At 42.4% G+C, this 12,629-nt stretch overlaps 1 protein-coding gene across 1 annotated transcript in view; it reads right to left on the reverse strand.

Annotated features, from left to right (window-relative positions):
• The window catches only part of phlpp2 (PH domain and leucine rich repeat protein phosphatase 2), a gene marked incomplete at its 3' end in the record, with an annotated part of 293,323 nt that extends 286,975 nt beyond the window's left edge, over window positions 1-6,348 (reverse strand). Inside the window, 1 exon segment of the mRNA XM_084337142.1 lies at window positions 6,202-6,348.
• Window positions 6,349-12,629: the final 6,281 nt, after the last annotated feature.

Consider the following 12,629-nt stretch of genomic DNA (forward strand, 5'->3'; position numbering starts at 1 on the left):
TCACTTTTTGTATTTTTTTTGTATATATATATATTTTTTTTTTATTGTTTATCTCTTTTCTTTGTTTTTGTTTTGTTTTTTCCTTTTCCCCTTTAGTGAATCTATTTTAGGTCAACTCGTCATAAATTTTTCTACTATCAGCTATATCTTTTAGCTCTTATCTATCGAATTGTATTGTACTGCCGTTTATAATTTTGACCGGCAATTGTATAATTGTATGTGGATGTTTTGTTTGTAAATCAAAAAACTGAAAATAAAAAAAATGTAAGTATATAAAGACGGTACCCCCCCCGTCCCCCCCCCCCGTCAGTGTAGCTGGGGTGCCGTGACGTCATCGTCAACGTGTCACACGGATTTCCACGCTAGCTAACAAGCTACTGTATGAATTCAGTGCCTTATTAGCTCATTTGCGCTAGCCGCAATGCTAACGGTTAGAACACGAGGCTACTACCAGTTCATCCACCTCGGCTCCTCCATATTCCATTGCCGCTTCTGAATAAAACACGTATGGCTAACTTTTAAACTCGCAAAGCTCTGTCCACTTCTCTCACGCTGTCGTATCCCCGTTCCCTGTTTCCTCGAGTAGAGTCCTCCAAACAAACCTGTAGCACCGCCTCTCTGGGTGTGCGTGTGTGTGTGTATGGGCGTGTACAAGACGTAGGTTGGGGCGAGTCTGTGTGTATTTTTTTTCTTTGAGAGGGAGAGACGAGAGAGTAGAGCGCTGCGCCAAAGTAAGTCATCTCAACCGCGGCGGCTTATAAACTGATGTGAGGGATTGTGAGGAACATCACGATGTCCACGATCCACGTTTAAAAAGTGTATAGTTTATGAACTGGACCCGATATTTATATAATATCGTCATATCGCCCAGCCCTATGGGGAAAGGTGCAGCACCAGACCTAGCCTCAAATCCAGACGACAATTTGGATGGACACTTGCACAGTCGTCTCTACGCCATCATCTTCGTTTTGAGGAGCACATCCTAAACTGAATCTCAAGCAGTGGTACTCGAAAAGGTACCTTAAAGTTGTACAATCCACTCATAATAATAAAAAAAATGCCAACAGTTTAAATTGTTTGTACTTTACCCTGCTTTTACCATCTCCATTGTCAACTGCTATCATCTGCAGCGCCGCTGGATAACGAATTACAATCTGGATGCTAGCTGTTAGCTGACAATGGAGATGGTAAAAGGAGGGTAAAATACAAAAAAAAGAAATGTGTGTCATTATTTAGAATTACAAGGGGATTGTACAACATGTGCCGCTGTGGCAAGAAAGGAGCACGGGAAAGACTTACTTTGAGATTAGAGACCAGCGTAGAGATCATCCGAATTGTCAATAGCGGTGTAGGTACCGAATATGTTCGGTCTGGCAAATCGACTTGAAATCCGTTCTTCATTTGAGTCGCATTGCCAATGTCAGACGTTCATCACGATGTACCAAAGATCATTGGCTGTACGTGGCCTCACGGCGATAGCATAAAATCTGTCGTTGAGTCAACCCATCAATCAACTCTTCTGCTAGCTTGCTAGCGTGCTAACTGACATTACAGTGTTACCTTTTATTATTATAATGTGTTGACAGGAATAGATTAGTATTAAAAGACAACACCATCATACCAGCTCTAACGTTAGTACACCGATACAAAACATGTTAGTTTGCTGTCATGGGCAAGCCAGCCAATTAATTCATCATGTTAGCATGCTAGTTAACGCTAGCAAGCCAGACAATTAATTAATCATGTCAGCACACTAGCTAACATTACAAAGACAGCCAATTAATTCATCATGTCAGCACGCTAATTAACGCTAGCAAACCAGCAAATTAATTCCTCAGGTCAGCACACTAGTACACTCAATCGCATCGGCGACCCAACAATTGCATGTGTGTGTTTCCTGTGTGTGTGTGTGACGGATCATATTGGTCTGCGTTGTGTTTGATGTTAAATTAGAATGTCCCGAGGGGGAGTCGAACAGGGGGCTCCCGTGTCCGCGGGCGACGACACAGGCCGCTGCACTAAGAAGTGAATTCACTCCTAACTACCGTACCTATGCGTCTGTTAACCCTGTTATGGGGAAGTGAGTTTAATTTACCAGCCCACACTGCCACAGTCACTCGTCAACACACCTGTTTCCGTGACTGTGGACATACCCACAGGCTTCCCCGTTACATGTGCCGCCCATTGCATGTGTGTCACTGCATGCCAAATAAAGACTTCTCCAAAGTCCTGCATTATTATTATTATTATTATAGTACACTAGTACACACACTAGTTTCTTTGCACCTGTGAACCCTTGTGCTGGTTTAACACAAACTCAAGTGATAAAGACAATGTTTATTTCTCATATAATTCCACTCATTGTAGCTAGTTCACATCAGCTAGTTCAGTCACTCGATGACAGATTTGACGCCATCACGCCAATAAAGGGGTTATAGCATGCGGGTTAAGTGATCATTATATGATATTCTGTACCCGCAAAAAGCTAAAACAAAAGGCTGGCTGTCACAAAACAGTCACATCTAGAGACCTAAAAACCTACTCTAGCGAGGCCTTTAACCTTGAACTGGAGGGTCTGGACTGGTCAGATGAGCTCAATGGTACACTGGTTGAAGAAACATGGCTTGGCTTCAAAACCAAATTTTCAACGATACTAAACAACATGGCCCCCCTAAGAACCACCAGGGTAAAAAATCGCGCTGAGCCGTGGATGCACGCTGAAATACTGACCGCTATGAAAACCAGAGACAAAAAATGCTCTGAGTTTCGTAAAAGCCAGTCAAAGCTTAACATAAGCACGAGCAGTGAACTCCAAGCCCACGTGACTGAACTCAAACTGCAAAGAAACAGACTAAGAAATGATGTAAACTCCATGATCAAAACAGCAAAGAAAAAATTCATCAATGACAAAACCGAGGAAAACAAAAACAAACCGCGTGAACTTTGGAAATTACTCAATAACCAACTAGGCTGCAGTAAAAAACTTAAAACCAGATTCTCAAACATAAACATAAAGACGGACAACACGCTCATCACAGAAAAGCTGGATGTAGCCAATTACTTAAATAGTTTCTTCACAAACATAGCCACAACACTGGTAAACAAACTACCCTCCCACTCAGGGCATTATGGGGTAGAACACATAGTAGCTTACTACAAAAACCTAGGGGTCCACAAAGACGACTTCAAACTGGAAATGGTAACAACAGATGAGGTACTCAAAAAACTGAGCGCCCTCCAACCTAACAAGGCCACTGGCCATGACAACATCCCCTCCAAATTCCTCAGAGACTCAGCAGCCGCCATCACCCCAGTCATCACACACATAATAAACCTCTCTATAAAACAGGGACACGTCCCCAAGGACTTCAAAATTGCGAGAGTGACCCCTCTGCACAAAAAAGGCAGTAAATTAGACCCAGGCAACTACCGCCCTGTTTCTATCCTTACCTCCATCTCGAAAGTCATGGAAAAAATTGTATACGAACAGGTCGAAAAATACCTTGCGGAAAAAAATCTAATCTACGAATTCCAATCTGGCTTCAGAACATCCCACTCCACTGACACATGCCTTCTCTATTTAAACGACCACATCAAACAAGAGGTGGACGCGGGCAAATACTGCGGCATGGTCATGCTGGACCTACAAAAGGCCTTCGACACTGTCAATCACACCATTCTGATTGACAAGCTAAAAGCAATTGGTTTTGATAGTCTATCAGTGAGCTGGATGCAATCCTACCTGGAGGGGAGAGAGCAGATGGTGGAGGTAAACGGTACCCTATCCCCCCCCCTCACAGTAAACTGTGGTGTTCCACAAGGAAGCATACTAGGTCCGCTACTGTTCCTAATTTATGCAAATGACATGTCGTCAGCTTGTGACTGCAACTTGTTCCTGTTTGCGGACGACTCAGCCCTGCTGGTCTCTGACAAGAACAAATTACAGGTTGAAAAAACCCTCAGCTCAGAACTAAGCAAAATCTGCATATGGCTCGCTGATAACAAACTATCATTACACATGGGCAAAACAGAGTCCATTCTCTTCGGTTCAAATAACAAACTCAGCAAGACCGACGGCTTCTCAGTTACAGTGGGTGACAATATTGTCACAAGGAAAGAAGATATTACCTACCTGGGTTCCATCCTAGAGGCAAATCTTTCCTGTGACAAAATGGCATCCAATGTAATAAAAAAAGTCAACCAACGAACTCGTTTCTTGTACCGGATCTCCTCACTGGTAAACAAGAATACCCTGAAGACTCTAGCAGGAGCACTCATTCAAGGGTACTACGACTATGCTTGCACCTCATGGTACCAAAGCACCTCAAAGGCGCTAAAAACAAAATTACAAACATCTCAAAACAAACTGGTCAGACTACTGCTTGACCTTACTCCTAGAACCCACCTCACCCCTGCCCACTTTGACAACCTAGGATGGCTTAGAGTAGACGACAGAGTACAGCAACTTGCAATGGGCCTGGTCTACAAGATACACTACACGACCAAGGTACCCATGTACATGACTAAATACTTCCCAAAGGTCAGTGAATACCACGATCACAACACCAGAGGGAGCTCCACAAATCATGTTAAACCCAGATTCGGCTCAAACAAGGGACTAAACACGTTTCGCAATTATGCCACATCAATGTGGAACGCCCTACCCAAAGCTGTAAAGGAATGTGAATCACTACCCACTTTCAAAAACACTCTCAAAAAACACCTAAGGGAGACTGCAACTCGAAACTGGCCCCTGTAAATGTCCGAACACAACCCCCGCCAACACCCCCCCCCCCCCCCCCACTCCTACCCCCCCCCCCCCAACCACCTCCAATGTACAGTCCCACCCCCACCTACCCAATCCAATGTACAGTTTCTACGCCTAATGTATATACTCTTTTCTTTCTGGACTCTTTTTGTATCACAAATACAGTACTGTAATTGCAAATCTGGTATGTCATAAATGTATAGATGTAGCAGTACTGTCTATCTGTATGTCATGTATGTCATATATGTTACGATGAATTGGAAATGGGGGACCCTGGTGGAAACAAGACGAAAGTCTTTCTCTGGTCTGCATCCCCTTAACAATTGTATGTATTGAGCTGTACTGCACTGTACCCATTCTGCAATCTGTTAATAAAGTTTTCATTCATTCATTCACTCTGTGAAGCCACTACAGCCAATGATCATTGACCCAGCGTGATAAACGTCTGACGTTTGCTATGCAACTCAAGTGAAGAACGGATCCCAAGACATTCTGCCAGGCTGAACATATCATCTGGTACCTACAGTGGCACAGTTGTCTTTATTAGGGGCCAAGGCAGACAGTGCCAGGTTCAATATAATTACCACACACATAGCCTACAATATGTTTATTATTCCAGGTTTTTTTGGTTTGTTTTTTACAGAATCATATAGTTTCCTCACGGCATGGTAGCAAAATAACCACAATTTGTCTCGTGGAATGTTTTTCAATTAGTACATAATAATCTATTTTAAACTGTGCTAGTTAAGTTTTTTTTTTTTTTTTTTTTTTACACAGGGACAGTGCACATTAATCAACATCTTCAGTTTCCACATCAATGTAAATGTGCCAGAATTAGCCTAATCAGTACCATGTACGAAAAATGGCTGTAGCGCCTAGAAAGATCTGGTCCTATTATACTGTAGCTCCAAAACAGGTTCCCCAATTAAGAGCGAGAGAACCTGGTTCCTGTGCAACACCTGTATCTCCTAACACCATTACTAGTGTATGCCTGTTGCCAAGGCACTACACATAGTATCTGACTGTCTGTAGCCCACACTTTGTGATAACCTCCACTATGGGGGGAATCCCAACCAAACCAGCGGTTTTGGGACTGTCCGTAGGCCTATTTAAGGTAATTTATGTCAATACATGCATTCGAGATACGAGTCAAACGTGAAGCCTAGAAATTAAATGACAAACAGCCGTAGCCAACAGAGTGACGGCCGGGCTGCCTGTGAATCTGTGATCATGTTCCCTGGCACTGGCACTGGCTCTGGCTCTGGCACAAGACATTGTTACACAGAATGACAATCAATCTAAGAGAAACATCGGTTATTACGCGTTGGTACGCTACATGTATGGATGCAGCTTAATTTCTCATGCACTTTGACCCTATTTCAATCTGACACAGCAATGTTGAACAAAAAACCTTAAAAAAAATTATGACCTGCCTTTAATACGCGAATCCCGGTTGCAACCCGGGCTTCTGGACCGTTGCGGTCGCCGCGACCCGCAGCCTGATTCGATCCCGCCTGGTGGACCACTGTGTCCGGCTGCGTGTCTGTGCGAGCCCCCTTCTCTCCGACATCATCACCTCCCTTTTTCATGTCCATTTGGGTGTTATTTACCATGATGACCACTGTGCTATCCTCGTCCTCCATCGCCATGTATGTCGCTTATTTGCAGTGACAAACACCCAGAAAGAGCGTCGTGATAAACGACACGTAGATTCCAATACACGCGGCAAGGCAGCTGTAGAATCTCATTCTGTGTCGGTGCAGCGACGCCATGACGAGACTGAACCTCGCGGCTGTCAGACCGGCCTACAGTAGACCACATCAATACACATTAAAGGGGCAGGGTGAGGCTACTTATTATTCACTGGGCACTGCCGATTTCAGAGGGAGGTGATTGCGGAATTAATCATGAGGCCAATTATTTTACTACTACTACTAAAAAAAAAAAAAAAAAGACAGTCCTCCCTTTACTTTAGACCGCCCGAAATTGTCAAAAGTATTTGGGAAGATCAACATTTCATGTAGTAAAATACTTGAGTAATTGTACTTCGTTACAATACTTAAGTACTGTTTTGGGGGATTTGTACTTTACTCGAGTATTATTAGGTTTGTATACTTTGTACTTTTACTCTATTACATTTCAGAGAAGAACAACATACTTTTTACTCCTTACATTTAAAATGCAGACCTACAAAGTACAAATCTCACAGGTCCAACAATTTTAATTAGTATATTTGAAGTTTATCCGGCCAACCTAACGTTAACGTTATTAATCCTGCGACCACAGGTAAACAGCCAATCAAATCCCCATCAATGGAAAATGAACCCGCCCATACCCATGCTGATTGGTCCTTGTGCAACACTAGAACGCGGGGATCTTTGATTAAACACCTGCTATCAGAAGAATAGACAGTCAGATCCGCATTATGTAAGGGATAATGTATAGCTACGAGGTCATTGTCGCAAAATAATTGACCGACACGGAGTTTAAAATACAGAGCCGCCTCGGCGAGGTGTTTTAAACGTCAGTGAAGGTCAATTATTTTGCGACAATGATCGAGTATAGCTATACATTATCCCGCTTATTACATGGCTAACTTACTAACAATATACCCAATTCATTTTACATCGACTCGCAACACTGGTTCTGGCTCCGCTCGTTGCTCCGCCCCCTGTCATCGCCGGCAGCTTCCCCGGCAGCAGAACACCGGCAGTGTCTAATTGCACTGAAACACTGTGTGTCAGTGGGCTTGATTGCGAACAGCTGCGCACAGCGGTCATTATTGTCCCACAGCGGTCATTATTGTCTGATAACTGACCTCTGACGCGCGCTATTGACCAATCACAAGCAAGCATTTCGGCGAATGTGAAAACGCCATGTAATAAGCTGTGGTTAATATTGTGATATTATTCAGGGTACTCCAGTATTCTGTCTTTAATATTGTGATATTATTCAGGGTACTCCAGTATTCTGCTTTTAATATTGTGATATTATTCTGGATAATCCAGTATGCTGTGGTAAATATTGTGATATTATTCAGGATACACCATTCTGTTTTTAATATTGTCATATTATTCAGGATACTACAGTATTCGGTCTTTAATATTGTGATATTATTCATGCTGTGATGTGAATGCCGTCCATGTTAGTTTACCTTAATGGAGAAGTGCATTAAATAATTGTAATGCAAAAAAAGTATCCTCTGTTCTTTCATTTCAGCATCGTCTATCACAGAACACATTCCATTGTGGGCAGAGTGTCTGCTTGGTTTCATTCCAGCCTTGCCTAAACACCAGCTGATGATTTCACTAATTGGCTCACCTCTTCAACTAACTCACCTGGTGCAATGTATAGTTAAAATGAAAACTTGGCCCACGATGGAATGAGTTTGAGACCCCTGGTCTATCCCTTTAAAAAAAAAAATACTTTTTTTAGTACTTAAGTACATTTAAAAGTAGGACTTTTTTACTTTTACTCAAGTGTGTTTTAGCCAGATACTTTGACTTTTACTTGAGTCAGATTTTGAGACAGTACCCATACTTTCACTTAAGTATCATTTCTGGGTACTTTTTACACCCCTGAGTGTAATAGGCCTACTTATTGAAGTGTAGTCAAATGACCCCATCAACAGTTCCATGGTAGGAGAGACCATGGCTAGTTATACTCCCCAGGCGCATTCGTTTTTAAATCCAATTTCGATAGTGTTAAATAGATTTTTAGTCACATTTAAAAACTTTTAAAATAAATTATTGCAAACAAAATTAGTTTTCTAATGCTTTAAATGTATGTTAATGACTAGCTTAATACACCTTGACAACAATCCACAGTTTCCCCTATTTCATCTGCAGGTGCATTTCTCTCGGAATTGAGTGGTTGTTTACCACGCATGGTTATAAATAACTCTGAGACAGTGTGGAATGAATGGTTGACTAAATGATTACACAGGTCTGAGTTATGAAACCAAGTAGTTTTCTCCCTACAATTTTCCATTTAAACTCGATGGGGAAAATTGCAGGGAGAATTATAGCCTGTGTTAAACTCCGTTTCAAGGACCATAATGATTACGAAGCATAAATCAGACCCTTATTGCCTTCTTGTACTGGGGGGGGGGGGGGGGGGGGGTCAACCTTGCACTATCAACCCCACACTGTCAACCCCCTGGCTGGAGATAGGACTGGATCCTTCTCTTTATCTCTTTCTCTCTCTCTCTCTCTCTCTATCAAGTTGTCTCTGCATCATGACCTGACGTTCAGAGTCAGTGTTTTTCTATACATTCCATTCCATGACCGGTGATATTGATGGTAAACTACTGACTGCCATAAAAGACTGGCACAGCTATATATTATCATTACTATCAAACAGGATGCTGTCAGTTTGTTCGATGGCAGCGAGCAAGTCACCTACCTACTGTACAGTATCTAGCTAAATGTATTATATTCTATACACTAAAATGTATACCTGCATGCATATAATCCTATATATGCATATAATATATATAAACTATATATGCATATAATATATATAATCCTATATACTGTGTGTATATATATATATATATTATGTGTATATATCTATCCACATCCGTCTGTACCTGGATATAATTCTTGTTACATATCTGTAGACATTATATCCCTATACTCTTACTAGTTGCTGCTGGGCAGTATGACTTATTACCATAGAGTCTTACCTTACCTATATCACTGTCCATATGTAACGGATGGTACCGCGAAGCTGTTGCCCGTGGCGTGGGAGACCCGGGTTCGAAATGTCACAACCGTTACACATATTAATACTACAACTCTGTACATACATCTGGGAGAGTGTAACGTGTGGAAGGTCACAGTACCTTTCCTAGATCCTTCCCTTGCTGTGCAGGCGCCCCGACCAAACTGTAGGAGTCGCTGTTTACAACGACCAGGACCCACCCTCGCCGGGTTTCCCACCCTCTAACACTGCCAATTGTGTTAGTATGGACGGTCGGCCAACCCGGAAGCACTACAGCTGGATTCGATCCCACTGTCTCTGTGGTAGGCAGACGCTTAGTCCGCTGCACTACCCGGCCGCACTTTTGTTTTGTATTTCTAATCAAGTACTCTCTAAAGCAGCATTTTTCCACTTCAAGATTTCAAGCTGTTTTGGGCTGAGCTCCGCCCATAAGTGCTTTGAGTGACAGTCACCCACAGTCTGCAATGGCAGACCAAGAGAGATAGAGGAGGGGGATCCTAATTAATTTCGCCGCCTATATATACCCGTGAATATAATTGCACGGATCGGAATACGGGCGAGCACGTGGGAGCGTGCGCAATGATATTTTGACAGTGATATGCGAGTGGAGAAGCTCCATCCCCGCGCGCACACACATTTGTGTTGGCGGGGGTTGTGTTCGGACATTTACAGGGGCCAGTTTCGAGTTGCAGTCTCCCTTAGGTGTTTTTTGAGAGTGTTTTTGAAAGTGGGTAGTGATTCACATTCCTTTACAGCTTTGGGTAGGGCGTTCCACATTGATGTGGCATAATTGCGAAACGTGTTTAGTCCCTTGTTTGAGCCGAATCTGGGTTTAACATGATTTGTGGAGCTCCCTCTGGTGTTGTGATCGTGGTATTCACTGACCTTTGGGAAGTATTTAGTCATGTACATGGGTACCTTGGTCGTGTAGTGTATCTTGTAGACCAGGCCCATTGCAAGTTGCTGTACTCTGTCGTCTACTCTAAGCCATCCTAGGTTGTCAAAGTGGGCAGGGGTGAGGTGGGTTCTAGGAGTAAGGTCAAGCAGTAGTCTGACCAGTTTGTTTTGAGATGTTTGTAATTTTGTTTTTAGCGCCTTTGAGGTGCTTTGGTACCATGAGGTGCAAGCATAGTCGTAGTACCCTTGAATGAGTGCTCCTGCTAGAGTCTTCAGGGTATTCTTGTTTACCAGTGAGGAGATCCGGTACAAGAAACGAGTTCGTTGGTTGACTTTTTTTATTACATTGGATGCCATTTTGTCACAGGAAAGATTTGCCTCTAGGATGGAACCCAGGTAGGTAATATCTTCTTTCCTTGTGACAATATTGTCACCCACTGTAACTGAGAAGCCGTCGGTCTTGCTGAGTTTGTTATTTGAACCGAAGAGAATGGACTCTGTTTTGCCCATGTGTAATGATAGTTTGTTATCAGCGAGCCATATATATATATATATATATAGCAGTGTACATAATGACCCAGTGCCTCATCCGTAGCTAACAGTGTATTGCACTATCACAGGACCTAGCATGTCTTACCATGCTTTTGTAAAAATCATGTACATATACCTGATATGTCTAATGCACAAATGTCGCATTCTCATCCTATTGGATTCTTATTATTGTATTATGCACAATCGTTGCGGGCAAGACCCCCTGCATTTCACTGTATACTTGTATGCCGTGACAAATAAAACTCTTGACTTGACTCTCTCTCGCTCGTTCTCTGCTGTCTCTGTCGGCACCCGCACACGTCAACCCGTTTGAGGAAGTAATTCCACTCGCTCTGTTGTTGAGCGAATTGTTGATTGTGGGCGGTGACTACAACCAGTGCCTTACTCACGTCAGCAAAACAGTCAAATCAGAATGGCTTAGTTGAGTGAGGGAGGATCTCGTGAACTCGAGACTAAACTGATGAGTCAAAATGAGAATTAGACACAGACCCCATTGATATAAACCCCCATTGCTAGGAAACAATGCTAAACACTGGAAAAGGCCATTTATAAGACACAGGACCTTTAAGTAATTATGATGACATTTGTTGATTTATGTCGGAATCGTTTTATTTTCAGCGATTGGTTGGCAAGCACTATTTTCTAAGTGGCTCAGAAAGCCTACTTATTGACGTTCCTTATTGATGGTAGCCAAAAGTTACACTATAAAAACTGGATAGTTGATGATAATAAATATTTCACTTCATTAGCAACAATATTGTAAAATCATTAAGTCTGCTATAGACCACCGCAACACTTCCGGTATTCTGAAATCATGGGAGAGAGCAGGGGGAGAAAATGAATGAATGTGGATGAGAGCCGTGACATTAAGTGGGTGTAGCTACGGCTGTGGGGGTGCTGGAGACATGATCCAATATACTTTTATATGCCTGAGTCTCCTGAACACTGAGAGCCCAATCCCAAGTCGATCTGTACTTGGGAGCTATAGTCACTTTTCCGCACCTACTCCCAAACTCTGCATGCAGATTGATAAACCTAGATCTCTGGACAATCCAGAGACTCCGTGGGCAATCTGCGCATTTTTTTCTGATTACTCTACATAAACATTTTATCTATAGCACCTTTAACCATATCAAATGCTTCCCTATAGGGATTAGAAAATACAGTTCCAGCAACACTTTTTTCTCCATTTTAGACATAGGATTGTCTAGAAACAAGTCTTTTAATAAATAGTTTTAGTGAGGTGGTTGACTAACACCAAACTGCATAGGCTTTGCTACGAAATGACTCTAGCACCTCAATAATTTGATTCTATGTAGCTCCAAAAGAAGATCACCAATTAAGAGCTGAATAACCTGTAATCCTGTAAATGCCAAAAATTATCTGGTGAACAATTGTGGCCCCTAGAGGAAGACACCTGTAGACGTTGGGGACCCCATGACCTCTCCTGTAGCGCCACCATCAGCCCAACCCGAGAACAAGATTTCTTGAAAAGTAATGGCTGGATGCCATAGAATTTTCTCTGCACATTCATTCAAGCTTTATTTTAAAGGGGAACTATCTTATAAATGGTCTTTTTCAGTGTTTAGCATTGTTTCCTAGCTATGTGGACTTATAATATGATCTATGTCTCCAATTCTCATATTGGCGCATTCTTCCAATTCTCCGCTCACAATATTCACCCTCA

The sequence above is a fragment of the Notolepis coatsorum genome (genome assembly GCF_963971535.1).
Source record: "Notolepis coatsorum genome assembly, chromosome: 20".
Classification (NCBI taxonomy): Eukaryota; Metazoa; Chordata; class Actinopteri; order Aulopiformes; family Paralepididae; genus Notolepis; species Notolepis coatsorum.